At 34.5% G+C, this 7,170-nt stretch overlaps 1 pseudogene across 1 annotated transcript; it reads right to left on the bottom strand.

Moving 5' to 3' along the window:
* Positions 1 to 4,985: 4,985 nt before the first annotated feature.
* On the bottom strand, positions 4,986 to 6,950 carry LOC306671002 (nucleolin-like; annotated as a pseudogene). The gene has a single exon. The product of its transcript is annotated as a nucleolin-like (transcript).
* Between the last annotated feature and the right edge of the window lie 220 nt (positions 6,951 to 7,170).

Below are 7,170 nucleotides of genomic sequence, written 5' to 3'. Positions count from 1 at the left end.
ATCATTTTACAGTTTCTGTTCTTATATTGAAGTCTTTAATCAATTTTTTGATGTGAGATAAGGATTCAATTTTATTTTTCTGCACATGGTTATTCATTTAATGACATTTTTACTATTTGAAGTCTGAAAATAAGTAGGCTTTTCTAACTCTTTAAATTTTGAAATTCTGTCATTTTTTATTAGAAAAATAGATTATATTTTTCTACTCTTTGAGTATCAGGTACAATAGCTATTTCTCATGTTTTTGAGATTTAAATATCTTGTCATGCTCTATTTTCTGTCCTTTCAGCTTGAAAATGAACCAACTCTCATTGCCTGAGCTCATTTCTTTCTAATTCAGCTAAAAGCAGCTAGCAATAATAATTTCATGTTTCTAATATGATTTCTAATATTATGATTTCCCATAAAATGATTTCCCTATAATGATTTCCCAAATCTACAAACTTAATAAACTCTTAGTTTAGTATAAATGTGATAGTTTTGCCAAATATTTTGCTATTGTACAACATGGATCTATTAAGATGATTTATATATTAATATTTTCACAGGGAAACTTCATTTTTGAATCAGAACAGACAGTTTATTAAGCCCAGAACATCTTGCAGTGGTTTCTCCTACACATTTCTCTCCAGGGTGATATGCTGCTGGAGTGGGTCATAGGTTCATCTGTGTTTGTAGTAAAACTGCACCACAAGAGACTCCCCACAAATTGTTATGAGAATGCAGAGCTCTTGTAAAACTGCTATCACGCATACCTATATGTCTTTCTAGAAATATATATATATACACATATATATGTATACACACACACACACACATATATATATATATGGGGGTGGGGCTTGTGTTCTGGAAAACTAGGCATAATTCCCTAAGGAAAATGGCATCTAAGTATCTATTACTCCTGAATGTCCTCAAATGTCTCCAGGGGAAGGGGCAAGGATTGGCTAAGAAGAGACCAATATTCTCCATCTTCATTATATCTTCTCCATTTCCTCTGTTCATATGGCCCAGAAAATATAGAAACTTTGACAAATGTCAGAATTTTATCCCCTTAGTTTCCTCAAATTTCTATATCTCATGTCATTTTCCTCACTGGTAACAATATGACCTCTAAACCAATGTTTTACATTTTGAATTCTACATTGGAAAATGCTCTACTTCAAGATTTCAAATCCTATTTCAGCTTTAAAATTTTAGCAGTTTCTATTTCATTTTAATTTGTGTTTGTGTGTGTGTGTGTTGCTAAGTATTGAAGCCAGGACCTTGTGCAAGGTAGGTAAGTGCTCTACTGTTGGACTATGTCCAAACTCCTATTTTAGCACTTTTAAAGGATACAGCAGGAAATGTTTTCAGGTTAACTTAATAGAAATTTATTTCTGTCTGTGTAAGAAAAACAGATGGGAATGAAGTAGTACTTCCATTCCCTGAAGTATTCAATAACGTAATACACGTGTCTCTCATCTTCAGCATTGACATTCAGAAATTGCCATAGGCATCAGCACACAGCAGGGTAGGGATGGAGAGAAGGGGAATGGCTTGTAGAATAATTCATGGACCAGGCACGGAGAAAGTACACAAGACATTGGTTTATATGCATTGAATAGAATGTATTCACATTTTCATACTTAACTAAGACAACCTGGAAAAAAGGTCTTACTACATTTTCACAGGAATTAAATATGGGTTTCCTTAATAACCACTTGGTCTCTACTGTTTTAGTATCTCTCCTTTTATATTTCCATATTTTCTCTACTTTTAATATCAGTAATATCATTTTTTTATTACAACACACACCAAACTTGCTAGTTGGCAATTTCTCAGTATTGCTCCAAAATATTTGCTTTTAACTTCCAATAATTATGGTTCCATCAGACCAAAGTATTTTACAGATACATTTTTTTTTCTAAATTGTTAAGCATTATAATGGATTTTTTCAGTTTCTTAATATAGTTTTATTTTTTGTCTAAAAATTTAGGATTATTTAGAAAAAAACTTCATAATTTTCTCAAGAACAGAACTACTTTATACATGAAGATATTCTGCTTTCTTTTTCTCAATGTCAATTTAAAATAACACTTGAATATGAATAGTCTTAAATAAAAATACTTTAATTATAGATACATCTATAAAGATATTTTAAAAAACAAGGAATCTTCCACAAATGCAGATAGTCCTACATTCTCAAATATTGGAAATCCTGTTTTGAGTCATATTTTTGTCTTATCCAGTGTAATCACAGGAAGACATTAAGCACATGAAAATTGGAAGTTCTTTTGACTCTCTTTTCAACTTCAGTAAATTTTATACTATATTAAATTTGCAGTTTTTCTTTTAAATTATAGACGTAAACACTTGATGAACATGTACCCATGAAACTTACCTGTGATAAATGTAGCAAAAATTTAAAATATGACACACAACCAATAATAACAGAGCTTATAAAAATAGCATTAAATATTGTCATCATCTTCAAGGTTATACTAAAAGAAAATTAAACTAGCATTAGGTCATTTCTAGAACTCAACTAAGAGTGAAAAAGATTGTCTATGCTGAATGTCATTGGTACTTTGTACAGACTTCCAGAAGAACTTGAGTATCAACCTTGATGCTTTAACGTAGAAGTATTTGTTTTAATAGAAGATTTACATAATCAAGATAAAAAAAATTAATATTGTGAGAAAAATTTCACTTATTTTTTCTTAATTTAAAAATAACAACTAATTCTAACTATAGGATTTAACCACCTCAGGCATGTGGATATACAATGCTGAGAGAGAAATTCTATCAACAAAATCTCTCCTCTCTTTGACTTGACTCAAATGAGTAAGCTGGTATAAACACATGTAGCAGTGCATGAGTGTAAGATGATAGAAGGAATACAGCATAAATATGGATGTTCTCAATGTTCACATGTACTGGGAAATAAAATTGCAAACTTTTAACATGGAATGCCTGTTTTCCTCATTTAACCTGTCTTTTCCTATTTCACCCTAACTTTTGGCAGATTGTGTAGATTGTGGTTGTTTAAGGAAAATAAGTTATTAAAAGAGATGCATATCAGAAATCTAAAATTTTAAATATTACAACAAAATATTAGAGAGATTGTGTTCATTTTTAAAACTATTCAAGTTTATAGCTTGATTCTCTGTGTCAAGTTGTGTAATAGCTTCATCCATGTCCCAAATTAGCATATACTACCTTTCACCTGTAGTTTCTTACCATTCATGCCAAGGGTTTCCTATCTCAAGTACCTGGTCACTCTTCCTGAAGGTGTCTCTGGTCCTGAGGGACAGATTTGAATTTCAAGGTATTTTTAACACTCTGTGGTCCCCTTAAATAAGAAAGGGAAGCAGATGTATAAATATTCCAACAACACTAAGCTTCGATTGCCCATGGCGTTAACATTCATTAACTCAAACTTGACTTGTTTTCTTCCTTCAGGGTTTCATTTCTACATTTTTCAGCATTTACTGGAATTATACCTAAATAAACTAATGAAACTATAATCCTTCCTTTGGGGTCTGGTTTGAGGAAGAAATAATTTTAGATATGGCTATAGTCCTTAAAGAAGGATGAGAGGCTTTAGACTCTTTAAAATTATTGCAAATTATTGCAATCCATGTTACAAAATTAATGTAATGTATTTTTTTATATTTGGATTTATGTCTGAATCAACTATTAGGAAATATAAAGAAATTAATAAAAAACTATGAAGACATTGAAAATATTACCTAAGACTAAAGATAATAAACACTAAGATAATATTTAAATTAGTTTGTCATTTGTCTATACAAATTCTTTTTATTTATTCTTTCTTACATATAATCATTTTGTTTTTTGTAAACAAATATAGGCAGACAAAAAAGAAGGATTAAATGAGAAAGATGTCTCAAGTTTTCCCACCTTTAAAAAAAAGAAAACTCATAAAAGCAATATATGACACTTAACTTAAATTGTAGTTGTATACATATACCAATAGATAAGTATAGATTATAAAAATATATTTCCATTAGTATTATTTGAAAGATTACATGAAAATAGAAAAAATAAAATTGCATAAATAATTGGTATTGTCTTCTCTCTTTATTTTTCTATTACCAATGACAAATTTCACTTCCTTCCTCCAGATAATACTTTTACATTCGACAACTTTTCTTTCAGAGTTTACGTGTAGTTTTGTATTTGCTACATGGTGAGAGTTGTCATAGGGAGCACTATATTGGAGGAGCAGTGGAGAGTACCACATTAGGTTGGCAAGCTTCAGTAACATTGGGCATCTTTGTAACACTTCAAGAAAATAACACATTTAAGAAGGAAAATATGTTGAAATTCATATTTGCGTGTGTTTGTGTGTGTGTGTGTGTGTGTGTGTGTGTGTGTGTTTCTCAAGGGAAAAAAAAAAATAGGACACAAGAACGAAAAGTGATAAACCAGAGTCAAGTCACAGATTCTACTACCCAGAGTTCCTCTTTTAGCATCTCTCCTCATACAAATTACAGCAGAAGATGATTTCTACATAACGGTCAAGCAAGAAATTATTTTTTTCAGAGTTCAGGACTTTTAATTTGTCTTAAAGTCACTGAAGCAAAACTCATAAAACATTCTGCTTTCCTTTATGCCCCCCAATGCAAGCAAAACAAAAAACTATTTGTAGAGAAAAAAAAAAAAAAAAAAACAGTTTTGTACATGGGATGAAACAATATAAATTCAAAACTTACAGATAGGGGTTAGCTCTATCAAAACTTACAGATAGGGGTTAGCTCTATCACTCATCTCTTTAAAAAGTTTATATGAATATCCAGTCAAAATCAACAGGGTATCTCCTTTAAAATGTCATCTATACGGATTTCCAAGTAGACCACAGGACTGTATACTGTCTTGGAATGCCCACAGAAGGCTCTGTCATTGAACAGGTAACAGTGTTTAAAAACCCTAGAGTCCTTTCTTTCAAATGGAAGCGGGAATGACAGGGACAGAAGAAACTATTCCAACTTCGTCTTCTTACCTTGTGGCTTGTGATCTCCTCCTCCCCCTCTGCCTCCTTGGCCGCCACCTCTGCCTCCAAAGCCTCCTCTTCCACGGCCTCAAAAGCCATCTTCCCCTTAAGGCTTGGCACAGTCCAAGGTAACTTTGTTTCCATCAATTTCACCATCTTCCATAGCCTCTTGGGCATCTTTGGCATCTTCCTCACTGTTGAAGTCTACAAAACCAAACCGTTTGGAGGATCGGGTTTCCAGGTAAGTGACTATCCTTGCACAGACAGAGCAGTCAAATGATTCTCTTAAGGTTTCTTTGGTGGTATCCTCAGACAGACCTTTGACAAACAGTTTTTGATGGCTGGCTTCTTGTGTGAGGAGATCCCCTGGGTCCTTGCAACTCCAGCCTGTTTGCTCTGCCCTCAATTTCCCTTTTATTACAGGAATTTAAAGCTTCTTTTGCATCTTCAAATGAAGCAAACTGTATAAATGCATACCCTTTAGATTCACCATTTAGGTTCTTGATAAAATTTGCCTTCTCAAATACTTTCTGAAGAGTTTCTTCTGTTGAATTGTAAGAGAGGTTGCTTAAAACAAGAGTTTTTGATTCCTCACTCCAAGTACTATTCTTTCCACCTCTATAGTCTTGATTTTGACCTTTCTCTTTAGTGTAGTAGAGGGAAACAGATCGCCCATCAATCTCTTTCCCTGCTTTTCTTCAAAGGTTTTCTCTGTATCAGCTTCTGTCTTAAATTCAGTATAATCAATTCCTTTACTCTTCTCATCTTTGCTGACTAATCTGATCTCCCTGGCATCTTCAAACACTTATTTTAAATCATCCTGATTGACTTTGTAAGGGAGATTTTTGGCCAAAAGAGTTCTTGCATCTTGATCTTTCTTACTGTCTTTTCCCTTTGGTTTCTCTATTTTAATTTCATTGCCAAAACGTTTTAAACCAGTGAGTTCCAAGGTTTTTTCCAGATCTTCAGTAGATTCAAAATCCACATAGCTAAACTTCCTAGTTGTTGCAATTCTGACATCCACAGTAGCTAGATCATTTTTTTGCAAAAAGTTCACTGATACCAATTTTTAGTTCAGGAGCAGATTTGTTAGAATTCAGGTTTCCAACAAAGAGATTAAACGATGTAGTTGGTTCTGTGCCTTCTACTTTCTGTTTCTAGACTTCAGTGGCTGCCTTCTGTTTGGCCATTTCCTTCTTTGTTTTCCAGGTGTTTCTTTGACAGGCTCTTCTTCCTCCTCTTCATCATCTCTTCATCTTCCTCCTCCTCCTCCTCCTCCTTGTCATCCTCCTTAGCCAACTCTTGACTTTCATTGGTATGGCTTCTGCAGCAGCTTTCTTTCCTTTGGCTGGTGTGATCTCCATGGCTGCTTCTTCAGAGTCATCTTCCTCCTGCTCATCATCATCTTTGTCCTCTGAGGCAGGGGCAGCAGCTGCTTTCATCACTGTTGGTTCAAATCCATCCTCATCCTCATCCTCATCATCATCATCTTCCTCACTGTCATCCTCCTCCTCCTCATCGCTGTCTTTCTTCTTGGCATTCTTGCCATTTTTTGCCCCCTTGGCTGGAGTAACAGCTCCCTTCTTACCAGGGGCTGCTACCAATGCTTTGCCCAGAGTGGCTCCCTTCTTGCTGGGTGTTGTAACTGCTTTGGCTGGTGTAACTGTCTTCTTGGCTGGTGTGACTGCTGCGTTTTTGCCTGGAGTGACAGCTGCTTTCTTGGCAGGTGTAGAAATTGCCACCATTTTTGTTGAGGAAACTACTACCTTCTTTGCTGGAGTTGTGGTAGCCTTCTTGCCTTTCTCCTGAGAGATGATAACCTTCACTGCTGTCATTTTCTTCATCTTCTGAGACATCCTCATCTTCACTATCTTCTTCTACCTCGTTTGGTGTAGGAACCATTTTCCTTGGGGTCACCTTAATTTTTACCAGCCTTTGCAAGCTTCATCATGATGGCGGGTTATGACAGCAGAGTGTGTGGCAGGCGAGTGGCGCAGATGAACCTAGAGGAACTGAAGAGACGTTGATGGTGGCCCTCGGGTACTCAAGAATTTTTTTAACATCAACTTTAGAAAAAAAAATGATGTGAACTGTTTATGGGAGAAATTAAGACAAAGAAAAAAATGTTAACTTGCTGAATTTTTAGTTATTTCATATAATCAATAAGTTTT

The sequence above is a fragment of the Sciurus vulgaris genome (assembly GCF_902686455.1).
Source record: "Sciurus vulgaris genome assembly, chromosome: 10".
In the NCBI taxonomy this organism is placed as follows: Eukaryota; Metazoa; Chordata; class Mammalia; order Rodentia; family Sciuridae; genus Sciurus; species Sciurus vulgaris.
This window is presented reverse-complemented; position numbering and strand designations above follow the sequence as displayed.